The sequence below is a fragment of the Mirounga leonina genome, unplaced genomic scaffold (genome assembly GCF_011800145.1).
Source record: "Mirounga leonina isolate KUSES-001 unplaced genomic scaffold, KU_Mleo_1.0 Mir_151, whole genome shotgun sequence".
NCBI classification, from domain to species: Eukaryota; Metazoa; Chordata; class Mammalia; order Carnivora; family Phocidae; genus Mirounga; species Mirounga leonina.
This window is the reverse complement of record NW_023270377.1, coordinates 11,794,921-11,815,007: the sequence shown is the minus strand read 5'-3', so window position 1 is coordinate 11,815,007 and position 20,087 is coordinate 11,794,921.

Sequence of the window (20,087 nt, the reverse complement as noted above, 5' to 3'; positions counted from 1 at the left end):
TGGCTGTACTCTCTTTAAAATATTTAGGCATGTGCGGGCGCCTGGGTGGCTCAGTTGGTTAAGCGACTGCCTTCAGCTCAGGTCATGATCCCAGGGTCCTGGGATCGAGTCCCACATTGGGCTCCCTGCTCTGCGGGAAGCTTGCTTATCCCTCTCCCTCTCCCCCTGCTTGTGTTCCCTCTCTCGCTGTGTCTCTCTCTGTCAAATAAATAAAATCTTTAAAAAAAAAAAAATATTTAGGCATGTGTAAGAAAAGTGAAAATACAAATGATTCACTTATAGAAATTAATGCTTATGGGAATAAGTAATAATTGTCATGATTTATGTTTAGATGTGATAAATATAAACAGAAAAATAGAAGGTTCTGTATAATAGTGCTTTTTCCTTTTTCATTGCCTGCGTGTAAGTATACACCTAAAAGCTACATGTAAAGGTTAATATTCTATTTCATTAAATATTATAATTTTTCATAATGTTACACTAATTCATAAAGATGGATTAAGTCAAACATAATATTACCATAAAATAGAAAACATTTTTATCATAAAACAGGAAGCATTTTTATTACTTCCACACAACAAAATACTTCTATTTTAACCTTAAGACTCAAATGATTGTACATTTATTTAAAGTATTAAGCAAGAATAACTAGACTTAGAATATTTATTTAATTTTATAATATCCACCACATTGAGTAAATGATGAGGATTAAGGAAAATGAATACCAAGATCACGGCATGAAAGAGTCCTAACTGCTTTGGGGGGAATGAGAAGAAGGTGAAGGCAGTAAGAAAGGAGGCAAGAGGCCAGAAGGAGTGAAGGGAGCAAACAAATATCTGTTTCAAAAGAATATATGAGCTGTCTTAACTGCACAAATATTTCTACTAAGCAACCGTTGAATTCCCATGAAGTCATGGCCAAAACACCCAGGAGGTAGAACGAAGAAAAGTGAGAGATATTAATCAAGACATTCCATCACCAGTAATGGGAAAACAGCAACATTTCACCCACAAGAGGACCAATCATTATGAATAGGTATCCTGGAAATGTTCGCAGAACGTTAAGACTGTGTAACTGGCCAGTCCGTGAGCACATTTCTTCACCATAGTGATTCAAGCAAATGATTTCCTTTGAAAATATGTCTTTGTGACACTCTGGAGTCAGTCATTTAAATTTGGTTTATTGGGAACTCTGCTGGGCTGGATATGAAAAGCGTGTATATAATTGTTAGAACATTTGAGATATTAGCATTCAGGAATATGGCCTAGCAAATCTTCTCATGAACAAGGCAAGGACTTACATGTTTTTGATTTCCTCTTTTTCATCTTGATTGCTTTGAAAACGCCATTTCCTTTTGTTCAATATGTTCCTTCCACGTTGTCCTGCTAGAAAAATCCTCCTTATTCTTTAAAACATGGTTCAAATGTCACTCTCTGACAAAAACCTTGTCTAAATTCTCAGGCAGAGCTAACCAAATCTTGCTCTGTGCATTGCTCACACTTTTATAAGGACATTTGTCATACCACTGTAATTATTTCCAGGTTGATCTGTCTAGTAAACAATGAGCCGTTGGAAAAAAGGAATGAATGAGTGAGAAAATGAATGGAGGGGATGTGTTTCAGAAGGGGAAATTATTGCTTTTGCTTCATTTAATGCCAAAAAAATAGCTTTCAATAATCTGGGATTTCTAACACTTTGAGTTTATTTTATAAACTATAAATTGGGGACAATAGGTGGCTTCCTTTTAACTGACCTAAAATTTACTTTCCCAACCCCATATATTCATTTTTCTTTCTTGTTGGTATCAATAGCATGCTCTGGATCAGTAACACTTTCCTATAGGAAGGAAAGGTCATTCAAATTTTTATTAAGTCCTGACGATTTGCTCCTTAGCTCTCTTTGTTGTTCTGCTTGCCAGTCTTATGAACAGTAGATGCCACGTTTTTTCTGTAAAAGAAAATACTTCACAGGGCAACCCCATCCTGCTTGAAACATCGACCAAACTTTACTTTTATGTACTGGAAAGCAAGAAATGCTGCTCAACATATTCTTTCTCCTGAGTTTAATCTAGTTTAAATGAGAAAAGGAAGGGGTGCTTGGCACTCAAAAAGCTCAAATTGTCCTGAAAAAAAGTGAAATTTATGGAAGTTTCAACTCATGTAAATAGCAAACTTTTTCCTCCTACTTCATAGGCAAGATATAAAGAAGTATGGCGGTCAAAAAATAGAGAAAAATTTTTTCCTCTTCCTTAATGAAAACTGAAAAAAAATAGGAAAACTTTTTTGTGAGATTATTAAACTGTATACCCATAGAATCATATTTTTTTAAATGCTCCCTTTCCTATTCATCAGAAACATGAGGTTGACTTTTTGCATTCAAGCTAATTTGAGTATCTTCTTATGGGTTTTTTTTCTTAATTCCCCTTCCAAGGAAAAACCTGCATTTAACACATTTAGTATGCCCTAAACAATGACAAAATTAAGTCCTTATGTAATTACTGTTTTTTTTAAGGATTTATTCTTGCTGAATTATAATTCTGCCCACAGATTTCCAGCTTCATAGTACAGACAATGTGAAGTGGGAAGCAAGCATTGGTCCTGCTTTTCTGGCAACAGATAAAATGAAAAAAAAGTCTAGAAATTATGTATGGAAATATTTATTCATTCAACAAGTATTTGTTATGTTTTTACTAGGTGACAGATACATAGTAGACATAAGAACAAAACAGACAAAAATGGAAAAAATCTTTGATGTGCAACTTACAATCCATTGAAGAGAAACAGAAAATGAAGTTAAATAAATAAATAGGGTGTGTGTGTGTGTGTGTGTGTAATGTTAAATGGTGATAAACTGTTAAGTACCCCAAGGAGGAAATTAACATGAGAAGGGAATTGAAAAGGCCTGATTCCTTATCCTATTTTAAATAGTTATTGAAGAGGCGCCTGGCTGGCTTAGTCAGTTAAGTGGCTTACTCTTGATTTTGGCTCAGGTCAGAATCTCAGAGTGGTGGAATCAGATCGAGCCCCACATGGGGCTCTGCCTTCAGTGGGGAGTCTGCTTGTGATTCTCTCTCTCCCTCTCCCCCCTGCCACACCCCACTGCGAGTGGTGTGCTCTCTCTCTCTCATATAAATAAATAAATCTTTAAAAAATAATAAAATAAAAATAGAGTTATTAAAATAATTTTTATCATAGAAACCTGCACATAAAAATATAGTTTGATAAAAAAAATAGGAAGTGAGCCCTCCACTTGAGCTCTCCCTCTCAAAAAAATTTTTTTGTTTTAAAAAAAGAGAAGGTAACCTGTGACTTCACAAAGCAATATTTAGTATGCTAATTTTTTAATTACCCCAAATAAGAATGAACTACTTATTGTCAAGATTTCAAAGAACAATAGCCTTTGAGTTAGGTGATTCTAATTCTAAATGACACCAATAAAAGTTTAAAAACAGGGAGAAGGGGAATCAGTGCCATAAAATCGAAGCTCATCTGCCTTCTAGTACATTTATATCAAATATTTCTGGGCCATATTTCTTTTAAGGAAAATAATACGCATTGAAGCATAGCATCGGAATTTCCTAATAAGGAAACACAAAGAATACAAACAAAACAAAACAAAACAAAAAGCTTAAAGCTTAGTAGATGTGGAGTCTTTGGTATCCAGACATGATTTATGTTACAAACAAAAGCAGTGAGCCTGGGCCACAGTACAGAAGTGGGGCCTGATGAACTCAGAGCATTGTAACTTTCCTCAATAAATCACAATTACCAAAACACCAATGATAAATAGCTAGAATTTCAGAGTACTTAATAGCTCTCCCTATTTGTTGGTTTGTGGACCATTTTATTCTTTCCTTCAGAAATTGCTCTTTGGTAGTTCAGCCCCAATACATTAATATTTAATCATGAACCCTTGGAAATATCAGTTAGGAAATTTCTAAAGAATTTAATATTATAAACAAGACTAGAGCACTGGAAAAAAAATTCTTTTTCATGAATCTATCTTACAGTTGAAAAGAGGAAAAAGGCTCCAAGATCACTTTAGATCAAAGAAGGGATGTTTAAAAATGGAAAGGAGAACTTACATAAATAAGGAAAGGAGCACTGTTGGTTCAATTGCAATCAGAATGTCTCCAAAAAAGCAGCTAAGTCAGGGTGCCTCGGTGGCTCAGTCCATTAAGCATCTGACTCTTGATTTTGGCTCAGGGCATGATCTCAGGATCTTGAGATGGATCCTTGCATCAGCCTCCACACTCTGCGAGGAGTCTGCTTAAGGATTCTTTCTTTCCTTCCCCCTCAGACCCCACCCCATGCTTGCTCTCTCTCTCTCTAAAATAAATAAATAAATCTTTTTTTAATAAATAAATCTTTTTAAAAAAGGAACAATGATTTATGTGTCAAGGGAACATAATCCAAAAGAGTAGGTAAGAATGTGAGAGTTATCAATAAATCCAATCAATGATCATTTTGCATTGACATAAATAGTTTTTCTACAATTATAACATTTCAACGATGCAGAATGACTCAATAACATTTCTTTTTTTTTAAGATTTTATTTATTATTTATTTATTTAGAGAGAGCATGAGCAGGGAGAGGGGCAGGCAGAGGGGTAGAGAGCAAATCTTCAAGCAGACTCCCTGCTGAGCATGGAGCCCAAAGTGGGACCCAATCTCAAGACCTTGAGATCATGACCTGAGCCAAAACCAAGAGTCAGATGCTCAACCAACTGTACCACCTAGGTGCCCCAATATAACATTTCTTAAGTTGTTTCTTCTAGTAGCATTGGAAGCAGCATTGATCTCCCCATTTCAGAGATGATAAGAATGAAGGTATTGAGGTTGCAGAGGATGAAAATAAAAGGAGGAAATGCCAGAATCAGGATTATATCCTAAAATCCTTGTTTTTAATATTTTCTTTATAATTACTTAAGTATTTCTTTTTACGCTGTTAAAACATGTTTGCTGATCATAATTTTTAGCATTGTCTTGAGATAGTAATGCCCAAATATAAATCTGTACTCCAATAGAATTTCTAGTTCTTCCAAAGTGGACCCCCACACCTATTTACAATTAATGCAGGCTCCATAACATGCCCAAATCAATCCTTCAATCACTCTGAAAATCACTTTCCATTTTTGTCGCCCCTGGCCACAACTGAGAGCTACCAGCAGGAGAAAGGCTTTGAATGAACCATGGATTGGTATTGTAAGCTGCTGTGACTTAATGGAAAAATGTTTTGAGCAAAACTAGTCCTGAGCAGAACTGTGAAGTACAGTGTTTCTTATCATCTTTCCTTCTATCAACTCTGTCTCTCTTTTCTGGTTTATTTTGTTGGGTTTGGTTTCATTTGTTGGGTTAGGTTGATTTCTTGGTGTTTTTAAATCAAACATTGCTAATTCCAACTAGAAAACAAAACAAAACAGAAACACCTACAATTAGGATGAGCTTGATCACAAAAGCTGTTGCCACATGGAATTTACTCCAGAGTCTCCCATACATGAAATTTGTTCATCTTCTAGGTTTGCTCCTGAATTTTAACCATACCACTAAAGATAGCAAGAGAGAATCAGAAATTCATACAGTCCCCAAAATGGGAGGTTTTGATTGATTTCTGTTCTCCAAAGAAATGGGTCTCTAATCTAGATACACATCACACTTTTGATTTTGTGTTCAGGTTTTTAACTTATACATTAAGCACAAATTATGGATGATGCATATTTGAAACAACTTGTTAAGATAAAATATTTCCTTCCATGATGTGAGATGACTGCTCACTTCATTCTCTACCCTTTCCAAGACATATAACCCCATTTACTCTCACATGAAAACCCCAAGCCACACATTCTTTTAAAATGTATATCTTTAATTTTTTTCCATAGGTCATATAACAATTGGTAGGTATAAGTTAAAGTCTTCCTTCCACCCCTTTTTTTTTCTTCATCACAACTACTCCCACTAACCAAGCAACCACTATTAAAGATCCCTGTGATTCAGTTCAGAAATTCTAAGCCACACAACTTTTATTTTACACAACTACTATCATACTATACTGAGTACTCTGTATTTCTTTTGCTTAATCTGAGATCATTCTATGTACATACATGAAGAGCTCCCTCACTCTTTTATATGGGCTCAAGGTAACCCATTTTGAGAACTGGTTTTTGCCCTAACAAGAACCCAAATGAAAATATTCTCACTTATCACAGTCCTTCTTTCTGTTTCTACACTGGGTTCTTAGAAGTTGTAGCCCTACTTTTACCACCACCTTCCCACCCCCCTTAGCTACCACTTTGTATCTTGGTTATTTTCTGTTCTTGCTTGTGATGGTTGCCTAAGTATATAGCCCATGAGTCTTCCAATCTTTGCCTGGAGTCGACCCTCATGAACCATGGTATTCTCTGAAATTACATGATTTGTTAGCAATCACTGAGTTTGTGCCCATTCTCTGTCACAAGGCTTTTTCTTGTATTCTTAGAATATTAACCTGGACTGTCAACTACATTTTATCATTTCTAATCTCAGTTGTTTATCCTGCACCCATCAGCAATTCCCTTCTGTGATTCTAGGGCAAATGGTAAGATACACTGTATTTTTCTTCATGAGCTTAGCATCATCATGTTGCTCTTTTCCTTCTTTTTAAAATACAGTTGTTGGCTTTTAAGAGGAATTTCTTCTTCTCTGTAACATATTTAAACAATTCCCAGAGCAAAGGCTCTCTGCTCAACTATGAAAATGTTGCTCAGAGAGTAATTTCTATGACTGCTTTCTCTTGCAACTTTTTTTGACATAATCCTTCTAAAAGCTTTCAGCACCTCTTAAATGTTTTCTGAGATCCTCTGAGACACACACAAAAACATGTGAAACAAGTAACCATTTGTTCTAGCACCCTGAGTCTACCTCCCTCCTGAAGAATTCTACCTACTTATTCTTTATTCTCTAAGAAAAGAAGAAAGGTGGTTTTGATCCTTCCCTTGTTCCTCACTGTAATATTACTTGTTAATTAACTTATGGTTCTGTTTAACCTCAGAATACAAGCAGATGTGTTTTGTCTAAAGGCTACACTAAAACTGGAAAAAAACAGAAATCACTGTGGCTTCTTCATTGCTATCTCAGTTAATGGCAGCAGCACCATCCAACAGTCAATGGGAGGTAGGAAACTGGTAAGCAGTTTCAATGCCTTTGCATCTCTCTCCTCAACATCAGCGTCTTCAATGTCTTTGAACTCACTCTTTTTCTAGTCTCATGGACTTTGACCTAGCTCAAATTCTCTCAGCTTCTAATGGTTCTCCTCTTAAGTCACCTTCCAGGGAGGCCTTTGAAAAGACAAAGAGCTACTTTCCCTTGTGCCTTCTTTTTCTTCCCTGCAGGAGGAGGTACACTCACTTAATGAGTCAGATCCCAGGCATGGGCCTGGACCGCATTTACTAATGAGCAAGGTCACTGTGAATTAATGATCAGACCCATGGGTATGGCTCTTTCTTTTGCTTTCTCCTTTTATGGACTTGGAATGTCAAAGTGGTCCAGGACTTCTCCCACATTGGGGAGACTGAGTCATCCAAACGTCCTGCTCATCACTTCTCTTTCATATTCATTTCAGTCCACTAATCTCAAAAGTTTCTGTCTTTCCTTAAGGCCAACAAGAGCACAGTGCCCAGCTTAGTGTCTAGACTTAGGGATAACAAAGAGGCCCCTTTGGCTTCTAGTCTACATACCACCTTCCAAGCTCATCTTACTAGAGTTCTCACAAGTTGAGGACTAACAGTCCAACTAATAATAAAATATTATTTTGTTTTTCTTTACCTTTGACCCCCACATGGATATTTCCCTTGGCAACCTTATGAGAGGAGTAGCTGTAGTCCTGTTAATATTTGGATACCAGACCACCAGTTCTAACATTCCTCGGAACCAAAAAAGGCATGGTTCTACAGTCCATATCCACTAATGCCAGATCCTTCTTGGAACTATTTGATGTTCTGCTTGCCTCCATTGGTATAATTTAAAATTTAAATCTGTAGAATGTCATGCGATACTATCCAATATCTAGGACGAAACTTACCTTTATAATTTCTTCATTCATTTACTCCAACTCGTGAATTCATCAGCCATTAACTTCCTAAATGGATCCTTTCCATGCCTCCATGTGTGGCTTATTCAGTTTGCCTTCCCAGGATGCTTTCCCAAACTCTTGACCTCTACCTACTATACTCAGTCACTTCATACTTAACCACTGAGCACCTTCTACATAGCAGGCACCAAGTCCTGTGGAAACACAAGGCAAACAAGATATTTAAAGTCCCACCAATCCTAGAAATCTTATTATATCTTTCCAACTGATAAGAATATCTCCTTCCTTTGGTGCTCTGATCTTACATTATTTAATTGGACTATAGAAATGTGCATAAATTCCATATCTCTTTCACTGAATAACATGCCTCCTGGTGACAGACACTATATTTTTATTCATCCCTACATTCTTCCAATGACTGAAAAAGAGGTACGTTTATAGATGACTTTTATAAAATTAGTTAATTATTCTGCTGTCACATGGGAAAGCCAAGTTTGCAGCCAACATTTTCACTCTACTTACTTTGTTCCAAGCAAAGACTGTTCTAAACACTTTGTATACATGAACTCAATTTTCCCTCGCAACAGCCCGATGAGGTAGGTAGTTTATTATTTCCATTTATACAGATGAGGACACTGAGATATGTTAAATAACTTGCCACACGGTTGGTGAGTGGAAAAACCAGACCATCAATGCGTATAGTAAAATGGCTAAGTAGGAATGTGTGCATCAAGGGTACTTTCTGGAAAACTCCAGCTGAGTATCTTCCTTGCAATTTCCTAGAAGAGTGGATATCCAAGGCCATTCCAAATGAATAAGCCACACTGTTAGAAGATGGAACACCTCTGAATAAAAAATGATGAATGCATCAAAATTACTGAGCTGCAGTACAAAGAGCCCTTAACTAGCAACCAAAAGACTTAGTTCTCCCGGCCTTTGCCAATTACAAAGTGAGTGATTTTGCATAGATTACCCTCCAATTCTTTTCTCATTGGGAAATGCATATAATTATGCCATTTTGTAGGGTTTTTGAGAAGATTAAATGAGACACTAAACAAGAAAACATTTGCCATTAGAAGATTACAGAACAAACTGAAGGACCTGTTGTTGCTTCAGTCTCATGGCAGGACTACTCTGGTTGGCAGGGTAATGGACAGGGGGTCTATTGGGAATCCTAGGGTGGGGGTGGGGGGTTGGTGCAAGACCTGAATTTGCTTCTACAGTCTGTGGGGATTCAGTTTTTGCTACGTTGAGACAGAGAAGGGGAGGGTAAACAAGACCTATTTTAACTCCAGAAATTTTGATTGAAAATTTTGTCCTTATTTTCAGTACTGCTTGAGAACTTGTTCCAGTGAATAAAATGATTTTCATCTAAGTTTAAAATCCAAGTCGATATTTTGTTCTTTTTTTAACTTGTAAGACTTGGAAATCACAGGCCAGAGCTGACAACATTCAACATTCTAAGTAAGGATCTTCCTAAGGGATTCGAAAATCTCCCTAGCAACTTCTTCCAGTTCCTCATATTGAACCCTATCCCTCTAGCTGCAGCCTTGTTCCTCTGCCTTATTTTAGGAGGAAACAGCTGGCCTGCAATCTCCATATAATATCCATTCATGGATTTATTAAATCATAATGCATATTAGCTGTGTTACGTATTCTGAAAGTAGCAGGCTCTTGGTATTACCGGCAGTCATTTTTCAGTCCTGTGCAAAATATACCTTTGGGAGCTCTTAGCAGATGTTTGGTAAAATTATTGAAAGAAACAAGAAACAAGATATTCCCTGGTTTTAAATCTACCTTGAGTAAATCATTCAAAAACAGCAACCAGGCATTGCAAAATCTAAAAATTGGAAAGGCACTCTTTTTGTCAATATCCTTATCCAAGCAAACACATCACAAGTTGAATCCCAAAAGAAGATACCATCTCACACAGCAGAGAAGGTTCCTATCACAGCAGTTATGGCTTGTGCATGTTAAGGTGCCATTTTTAAAACTCAGATTTTATACATCCTTACCTTTAACGGAACAAGTAGGATCAGGCTTTATGTAACAACTTAAATCAGGAAGCAAAAAAAAAAAAAAAAGGAGAAAGCAAGAGAGTGAGAAAAGGAACAAGAAAAAAAAGGAAGGAAGGAAGGGAGAGTCGGAGGGACAGAGGGAAGATGGAAAAGGAGGGGGGATCTCTTTTCGGTATTCCTAGAACATATATGGCTATTTTATGGCATTTTATTTGTTTTCATTTATTTTCTACATTGCACTATGTAAAGCCTGTGCTGGGAGAAATCTTGGAAGGAGTGGATCAAAATAAAAGGGGTATATAGGATCAGATGAAGAAAACAATTTCCCTGGAGAAATACTAAACATTGCAACCTTGCATTGTACTCATCACTGAATGAGTTTCTGTTCACACCAACTCGTAATTCCTTTTCTAATTTGGTAGACACGGAAACTAGATCTTGCCATTCTTGTTTCTCTGCAAGTTGACATTTTCTCCTTCCACACAGTGATGTACAAATTCCTTTCTCATAAATATCCGCCGGGGTATAAGTCAAAATTCATGTCTCAGCAGTTGACAAAGATTATGGGTCACAAAATTCTATGGTTTCCTTAGAGCTTAACAAGTTTGCTGTTTCCAAGAAGAAATTGAAGTTTCCAAATTATGCATAGTTAAGAAGGAAGCATTTTAGTAAGTAATCATCAAGGAATAACAAAAGAAATCAATTCCCATTGGCACCCTACAAAGGAAGAGATTGAGCTTTAAATGCTATGCTTATAATACGTGCGTGCCAAAGAAACCCAAGACTGAGAATTTGAGAATAGAACAGAGAATGGTGAGGCACTTTGGGGGAATAAACTTCAGATATGTCCATCATTGCATGGCACTATGTGCATACAGCATGCTTTCTTCCTCACCCCATGAAGGGCACCAATGTTGTCACTAAAGACAAATATCCCTTGTATGAGAATACTTTTATTATTCCTTCACAATTTTAAGTAGCACATAGCTAATGTGGACAATTTTGAACCTACAGAAATTATAAAGAAAAAATTACAATTCCTCTTAACTCTGCTACCCCAAGAAAAACACTGATCACACTTTGATGTATTTTCTTACTGGAATTATTTTTTTCCTTAAAAGATGGCAATGTATTGTCTCATAGTTCTGGAGGCTAGAAGTCCAAGATCAAAGGGTTGGCATGGTTGGTTCCTCCTGGAATTTTTTCACACCCAGAAAGGTTATTTCTTTCTTATAAAATTCTGATGATTCTGTAAATACAGTAATTTTCATTTAATATAATGTCATAAGTATCTTCTATGTCATTAAATGTTTTCAAAAAATTGAATTGATGCATTTTATTCCATAGGATAACCATGATATCATTTGTTTGACCATATTCTGTTATCAAATACTAGGTTGGTTCTAATTTTCCAATATCATAAATAAATATTTAATAGGCATCTTTGTACATAAATCTTTGCTTAATCTCTGATCATCTTCTTAGGCTAAATCCCTGAATATGAAATTACCAAATCAAAGGGAAGACAAATATGTTGAGGCTCCTTCTGAAAGAGCAGGCTAATTTATAGTCCCACCTGTTGAGTGAAAAGAGTCCATTTCTTGAACCCATAGAAATCACTTTTATATTTATTGTTGACAGTTTAAGAGTCATGACATGGTACATCACTGTTAGTTTTACATGCGTTTTCTTAACAATTAACATGATTGAACATGGTGATTTCTATCGATCGAGTATTCCCTTCTAGTGATAAACCCAAAGTGTTATTAGTTCAAACCTCCTTGACACTTTCCTTACTCATCTCAGGAACAAATGGAGGAAACAAGGTACACTTGAATTCTGGATTTGGTTTGTTTCCTCTCCTTGGCAACCCTTTCATTCATAATACCAGCTTCATTCATGAAATCTCATTATCTAACCAGGAAATGAGATATTTACTTGCAAGTGTTGACTACAGTGAATCATTGAAGTGTGTGAACATTATAAATAGATTCTTGTGGATACTAAGAAAGATGCTTATAAGTTTCAAAATATAAAAGAGAGCCTAAGTTGGTCAACTATGAGGATAGGACTGCAAATTCCCATCTGTATGGCTGATATAGTCAATGTCAAGTTTCAAGAATTTAATGTCAATATTTATATTTCAAATTAAGCATTTTATTATCTTGTGTGTTGGTTATAGTTAACGATTTCAATAACAAGAAGAACAATTATTAACACTCACACACAGAACAGTTACTAGATCCTAGATTTACTGAGAGAGAGATTGATGTTGCCTTAAGAGAATTACATAGGGCAAGTAGATATTCACTACAATAAAGTGCTAGATGTAGTGATATTATATTTTTGAAATATATGAACTGACTTTTATGGATATTTAAGAGTATTTACTTCTGTACCCTTTCACCCTTTGTCCAATCCAACCACCTGAGCCTTCCTCATTTATTATCTTAAGGGAGGCAGGCCAAAGCAAAGGTGCTGAAGACTGCTCACTCTCTTTTCTATTTCAAAAGACTCTACCCTAAGGAAGTTGAAAAGCTCCTGATTTTAGTCATTCTGGGAATTTAAGAAGTGAGTTCTTCAACCAACACCTGTCCCCCAGTGGTTGATATCTTCTCCCTGGACAAGAGAGAAGGGAAGAGAAAGGAAGTGGGAGAAGAGAGAAGTGAATTGATCCTAATCATAGGGGCCAGCTGGCCTCCCAAGAGAGCCCCCAATATTAGGAAACCCCAAAGCAGCAGGCAGGCAGCAAAATCAAAGAGATAAAAAGAATGAGAATGGCTTCACAGTGTACGTGCTCCTAGGTATACAAAACAAGAGACTGCTTGATGTTTTGTGATGTTCTTTTTTTTTTTTTTTTAAGATTTTATTCATTTGAGACACAGAGATACAGAGAGAGAGAGAGCATGACAGGGGGGGAGGCAGAGGGAGAGGGAGAAGCAGGCTCCCCACTGAGCAGGCAGCCCGATGCGGGGCTCGATCCCAGGACCCCGGGATCAGACCTGAGCCGAAGGCAGACACTTAACCATCTGAGCCACCCAGGCGCCCCACAGGTTCTCATGTTCTGGCATGGCACAGAAAAAGCAAAATAATTCTCATGTGCTTGCATAGGACACACCCAAACATAAGGGACTTGCAGGTGGGAATGAGGGCATATTCATAGTCACATAAAAAAGTGGTAACTAAGAACCCGACAGGATGATGGGTGTCTGTTGATAGATGACATCAAGGATTGAAGGCATTATACATCCTTCACTGCAAGTATTTTGGCACAGCTAAGGTCAGATTCCTACCCAGGAAATAGATAAGAATAGCATCTGCAAACGTGGTATATGGTGGCAAGAGAAGAAGCCTACCAAGTATTGTGCTTCTTTCTCAGTGGTAGAAGATGCAAGATGCAATATTTTGTCCTTTTCTTTGCAAGGTATTTTACAACATACTCTAAACCATTGGAACCCTACAGCTTCACTGACGTGGCAGGCTCTTGAAATTTGGTACAATTTCTCTCTCATCCTCCGGAGCCCGTGTATGTTACAAAGAATTCAAATATCTGCTATTTATTGCTTTATCAGTCCACTTAATATTATCTCATCAGTACAGTAGACTAGGTTCTGCAGATGTCCAAATGATCCAGTCCCTTTGGACTATATTATGACAAAAGTGGGGAGGATTAATTAGCCCTGAGAAAACATAATAAATGTATATTATTTTTTGTCCCACATAAATGCAAATTGTATCTTAACCTCCTTCCTGATAAGGATGGAAAAAATATTCACCAGATTGACTACTTCATACCATGTACCGAGGCTGTGTTAATCTACAGTAGCAAAGTAACAGACCTGGCCCGGCAGCCAGGGACTATCACTTGGTTAAGTTTGAAGTAGTCCGCTCTTATCCACCAGGACCTGTTTTTTGTTGGGCCCAACTGATGGATAAAGTCTGGATAGAATGCACACTTCTAAGTCTTTAAAAGTGACATTAATATCTTCCATTTCTCCTGGTATGTGACATTGCTTTGTTTTGTTTTGTTTTGTTTTGTTTACCTCTTAGCTGGGGTATTGGTGTGGGGTACGGACAGGGACAGTTTCAAAAATTTCTCTTTGGTCTTACATATTACGTGCTTATAGATAGTTCTTATCCCCACAGGCCAAGGAACAAATCTGAGGATTATAGATCCAGAAACTGGGTGGGGAATCATGACTTTCTTTGGTACAGCTGTCCTCAGCCTCCTGATCATCCGTCGTGATTTCTTTTGATTACATAGATTAAGCAGTATCTTTATTGACCATCCATCTAGCCCCCTCCTAGGATACTATACTCTCTCAACAACCTAGCTCTCTGCATTTCAGGCTTCTCCACTGCTACCCACCCTTGACCCTCCTTACAAAAATTAAGCCCTCTTTCATTCAGAGATTAAGCTTTTTTTTTTTTTTTATGTTATGTTAGTCACCATACAATACACCATTAGTTTTTGATGTGGTGATCCATGATCCATTGTTTTCATATAACACCCAGTGCTCCATGCAATACGTGCCCTCCTTAATACCCATCACCAGGCTAATCAATCTCCCCACCCCCCTCCCCTTTAAAACCCTGTTTGTTTCTCAGAGTTAAGCTTTTTACTTGGTCTCTATTATTTTGGAATCCTATAACCCCCTTTGCTATTAGGAAGCCAAGATGTATAACATCTCCTATCATTAGCCCCAGCATACAGAATACAGCCACTACTGAACCCCCAACAATGTGAGTGCCCCTCACCATCATATTCCCCAACACTTTGGTAAATGAGGTGTATTCCTGATCCCCCCACAAACATAGCTAACTGGTGAGCTCTCCAGCCTCCCTTGGAATATCCAAGGTACATCAAGCGTACCCACTTCTCTAAGGCCTTGATACATTACTCCATTGTCTTCCATGGAGATTGTAATCTAATTTGTATTTTGTTTTGCATAGGCCATTTCTTTTTTTCAGCTCCTAAAAGTCATCCTAGCAGTGTATTAGTGCAGTCTCCCAGGATTCTGGTCAGGTGATAAATTCTGTGTCCTGAGAAGTATTCCTATACTGATCAATTTTTCTTTGTCCAATTTTATAGTCCAATGCTCCCAGGATCATCCTTATATTTACTCTCGTGGCTCCTGCAGGTACATATTGGCTGGACCATGAAGCAATGTCAGCATATATCCTATTGCCTTCCTTAGCAGGATAGCATTTCCCCAGCTGGATCATATTATAACTTGGTCCTAATTTGGTGGCTAGGAAGGGAAGTGGGGTGAACACTATGGCAGGTAAGATGCATGTTGTCTTATAAGCTAGAGGTTACTGAAATGTCTTCAAGCAAAAGAGCACTATCCTCTAACAGAAATGAGAAGGCCAATTCAGTAGGCACAAAGTTTTACAGGAATCTGGGTTTCAAGGTTCTTGAGTGCATCAACTTAGATGACTTTCTATCAAGTCTCAATGTTTCATGCATTTCTAATCAGAGCCTTGACCTTAGCATAGCACATTTGCCAGAGTTGGAAATTAGACCTTACCTAGAACTCTGCTGCACTTATAATAAAGACCTATCCTCATCACTAGGTTTTTCTGGCTTCCGAATACAAGAAATGAAAGTCTCATTATAGGGAGTCAAGGAGGCCCCCTGAGATTCACACTTCATCTTCAGTTGGTGATGAATCACTCAGCTTTCTGCAATGCATCCACAGCACCCAATAGCAGCAATTTGATTCCATGGTCCTTATAAGTAGGATTCTCCCCCTGTATCTCTCAAATGCCTGAGAAATAGTATAACAGCCAATGCATTCCCTTCCACAGAGATCACATCTCCATCTCACCCCCAGTAAACACGTGAATACTAGCCAACCCTGGTATGCCAGGGGCTGCTTGTGTTCCCATCTATGACTGAGTCCTTGGGGCAAGTAGTCCAGCCCCAAAAGTTCATTTTTAGAGTCTGCTTCCTAGGACTGCTCCTAATGCCTACTGCCTTAAGTCAGGTCCCCTGAAAGAGAGAATTGTGTGCTGGAAGTTTGTTCATTGGGAAATATATTTGGGAACATAGATAAAGAAGTGAATGAAGCAGATTTGGGCAGAGAAGGAGGTGAAGAGCAAAGCAGTTGTAACTGAGATCTTTAGGGAGCTGGGGGTTAAGAGGGACTCGCAGAATTGTCCCATATTGAAGCTAGGGGGATAAGCCTTTGTACTCCCATTTCAATCATTGTTGGATGTGTCTTGCCCCCAGAGAAGGACTGTAACCTGGAGTACCTCTTATCAGCCAAGATCAAGTCCCAGGGTGGAATGAAGCTGTGAGCTGTCAATAGACAACATTCTTGGCAGCTGGGGGACTGGATACCTCCGTGCTGAAAAGGGAATCTGGGCAGAGTACCCCAGTGTCCATTTCACCTGGTTAGGGCCTTCAGTTCACCCCAAACATAGCTATAACGTATATGAAAAGCATAGGAAAACCTAAGTTGACTAAAATAGCTTTTCTACCACTCTAGCAGGTCAAAGGCCCTAAAGATAAGCAGAATAATATTGATAATTATAGTGATATTACCTTAACCTCTTATATATGGCAAAATACAAAAACCATATTACAAAACTAATTTACATTTATAAATACCCTACTCATTTATTCAACAATGTTACTGAATGATGTTACTTGCCTTCTGTGTCCAAGTTAACTATAGTTCAAAATATAGAGATGAATAACAAAGTCTGGCTTCATGTACATTAGTTTTACAAAGGAGATTTGGCAATGAGGGCAAAATGAGGTACCCAGTTGTCTAGTCAGAATTATCTAGTTGGTTCTAGTCTGAACCATGGCAAGTCTAAGGTTTACCTATGTGACAACTATGTCCAGATCACTTTTTGCCATTATAGTATGGACCTCAGGAGTACCAGACTGCCTGAGTTGAAATCTGAACTTCATCATAAGTACTTACAGTAAATTATTAAACCTTCCCAGGGCAACTTTTACATGGATCAAATGCTGATTATTGTAGTAGATAAATCATGAGGTTGTTGCAGGAATTAAAATTTAAAAATTCACACAACGTACTTAACACTGTGCCTGGCACATAATAATCACTACAGAAATATCAACTGTCATACATTGTCTTACCCTCATAGAGTTAAAATTCAGTTCAATTTATTAAAATTCAAGTTCTACACATTTTTCTATTATATAAAGCATATGAAATGAGGTGCATCTGGGATACATTTGGACTGGGATGAGATCATGCAGAAATATGAGACAGGGTTAATTTTGATACCACCAATTCTGCCCTTGGTTACTAATTATTAATGTAATTTATAAATCAAATCCATAATTATTAAGGTAGAACAGTTGCTCAGCTATTCCTTGATCTAAATTTCATGTCACTTACAGTCGGTGGGCTATCCAGAATTTAGTAATCATGCCTATGGGATGACTTCCCCAATATTTATTTTTCTACCTCTTGAAGGACAAACTGCTAACGCATTCCATTATACATATACCTGCATGGGCTTCACAAGTTTTTCCATCCAGAATATCTTCTTTCACTATGCTTTTCCTACCATGAAATTCAACGGTTATATGAAAAAAAGGAAATTACACAAAGCAAATGGAAATTGCCCTTGTTCATCATGGAAAAGAGAAACTATCTCTGCCATATCCTCCAGGACCTCTTGGCCACAAAGCAATAATGCACCACCCAAGCTGCACTTCCTGCTTCTTTTGATGCTACTGGATTGGCTTAGCAGGGAAAACAAAGCAGGAGCAGAGCATCAGCAATTCACATTAAAGTGATATTCTTGCCACCTGCAAGACCAATTGGGGAGGCTTGCATGTGAGTTACAGTCAGTCTCCTGGCTTCCCGAACAATGCCACCATGCCTATCACAAACCTACAGGGCACAGGAAGCTTGCAGAGGCGCTAGCTCACTGCAGCAGATGCTTAGCACCTGGCTGTGCTGCGAGCTGGCAGGGGCACTCACCATATTCTATGCTGCAAAATCACAGGAAGGGCTGTTTATAAACCTGCGAAAGGAAGCTTCTTTAAGAGGAAAAGGCTTTAGAGGAAATCCAGCTGCCTGGCACATAATCTGTTTCCCTTGCATTCATCTTCTCGGGGACCTTGAAGTAAGTAATGCACAAATGACCATTATATTTTAGAAAGCACCACAGAGAGTTCTTGGGACCCAAGGCAGTATAGTCCGTTTACCGGAAGCTTCATTTGGGAGCCAGTAGGCACATTTCATCCTAAATTGCCGAATATCTAGACTTTATGTGAAAGTGATCAGATGAATATCTTTAACCCCATTTTGCCTGCAGTCCTTTGGGCCCTCTACAGGTATTTCAGTGCTTAATAAAACATGTCAATAAAGCAAAAGAAAGGACTGTGCTGAATTCTAAGAAGCTCAAAGTCAAACATCTACTGCAAACTAAGATGGATAATACAGAACTCAATCACAGTTCCAAATCACAGCCATCAGACACTTTGTTGATTTCGTGCAATTTACCAGAATGAAAAAGATCCACCACACTGCAGTGTAACTCTTCCGCATACAGAAAATCTAATGAAACCACTGGGGAAATTAGTTTTAACCATAGTGCCTAACTGTAAATCTTTCTATGGCTGGTCACAGATTTAATCTTTGGCTAAGCTCTGGTTTTCAGCTTTTCCATTGTATTGCCTTGCAAAGCTTAGGGTGCATCTGAATCATTGCCAAAAATGATCATGGTTTAAACCATATTCTCTCTCTCTTTCTCTTTCTCTCTCTCTCTCTCTCTCTCTCTCTCTCTCTCTCACACACACACACACACACACACACACACACACACATGCGCGCGCACACACACACAATTCATTTGAAGCAAACATCAACAATTAGATTTTACTCCCAGAAACCAGATAGAATAAAAAAGAGAGAGAGAGAAAGAGAGGCAGAGAGAAAGAGTACAAAGAATCCTTTATGACACTCTGTGTACAAATGTATTTTCTCTCCACCTGCCTCCTTGTGAAAGTGTGAAGAATATTATTTTAGAATGCTTTTGCAGGATTCCAAAGATTACCACCACCATATTTCAGAATCTCGCATAGAATTATAATTTCCATTCCCAGCCAAGTGCCAGCCTGAGCCCCAGGAAATACCTTGTTCTTGCCCCCTCCCACTATTGATGAAATTCCTAATGTGGAAGTCATTGAAAGTTTGAAAGGACCAAACACAAAGCCACACTGCTTTTCTCCTCCTAAATCCCTCCCTAAGAGTCACCTCTAGCCAACCGGTTCTACCTACCTCAGCTTCCTCCAGGGACAGCTTAATCCCAACCTAGAATATTGAACATTCCTGACTCCCACATTCCACTGACCCCTAATCCTTCAAATCACTTCCCCACTCCCCTTTTCTACATTCCTTGGATTTATCAAACTTTTGTAATTCAGGATTAGTTTGCTTATTTACCTTGGGTCACTCTGGGATACACAGAACTATTCAAGAGCTCCGTGAGTTTGCTGTACCCTGAGGAAGTTAGAGGTAGGTGACCTATAAATCCAGATACTAGAACACTAACACGTGTCCAAATGCTGAACTTAGCATGCCAGATTTAGCAAATAAAAATGGAAGGTATCCAATTAAATCTGAATTTCAGATAAACAATATCTTTTGTAGAAGCGTGTCCTTTGCAATATTCAGGGCATACCTAAAACCAAAACGTATTTGTTGTTTAGCTGACCTTCAGGTTTTGCTGAACATCCAGTGTTTTATCTGACAACCTTAGCCGAGTCTGGACATGGTGAGGAAGTCAAATCTCAATTAACTGATAATATCCCAGGAGCATGGCTCAACAAAGTGACAGATGATCCATACCCTGCCTCAGAGTTTAGGAGAGCCTGTAACAAGAAGAGCAAATCAAGGCAGGCAACTGCCCTTCCCTTGCCCAACACCCATGGCCAACATCCTTGATCAGTCAAGATACCCCTTTCAGGTTTCAACACGGCCCCTCAGGCATCTATTACAAATCAATCAG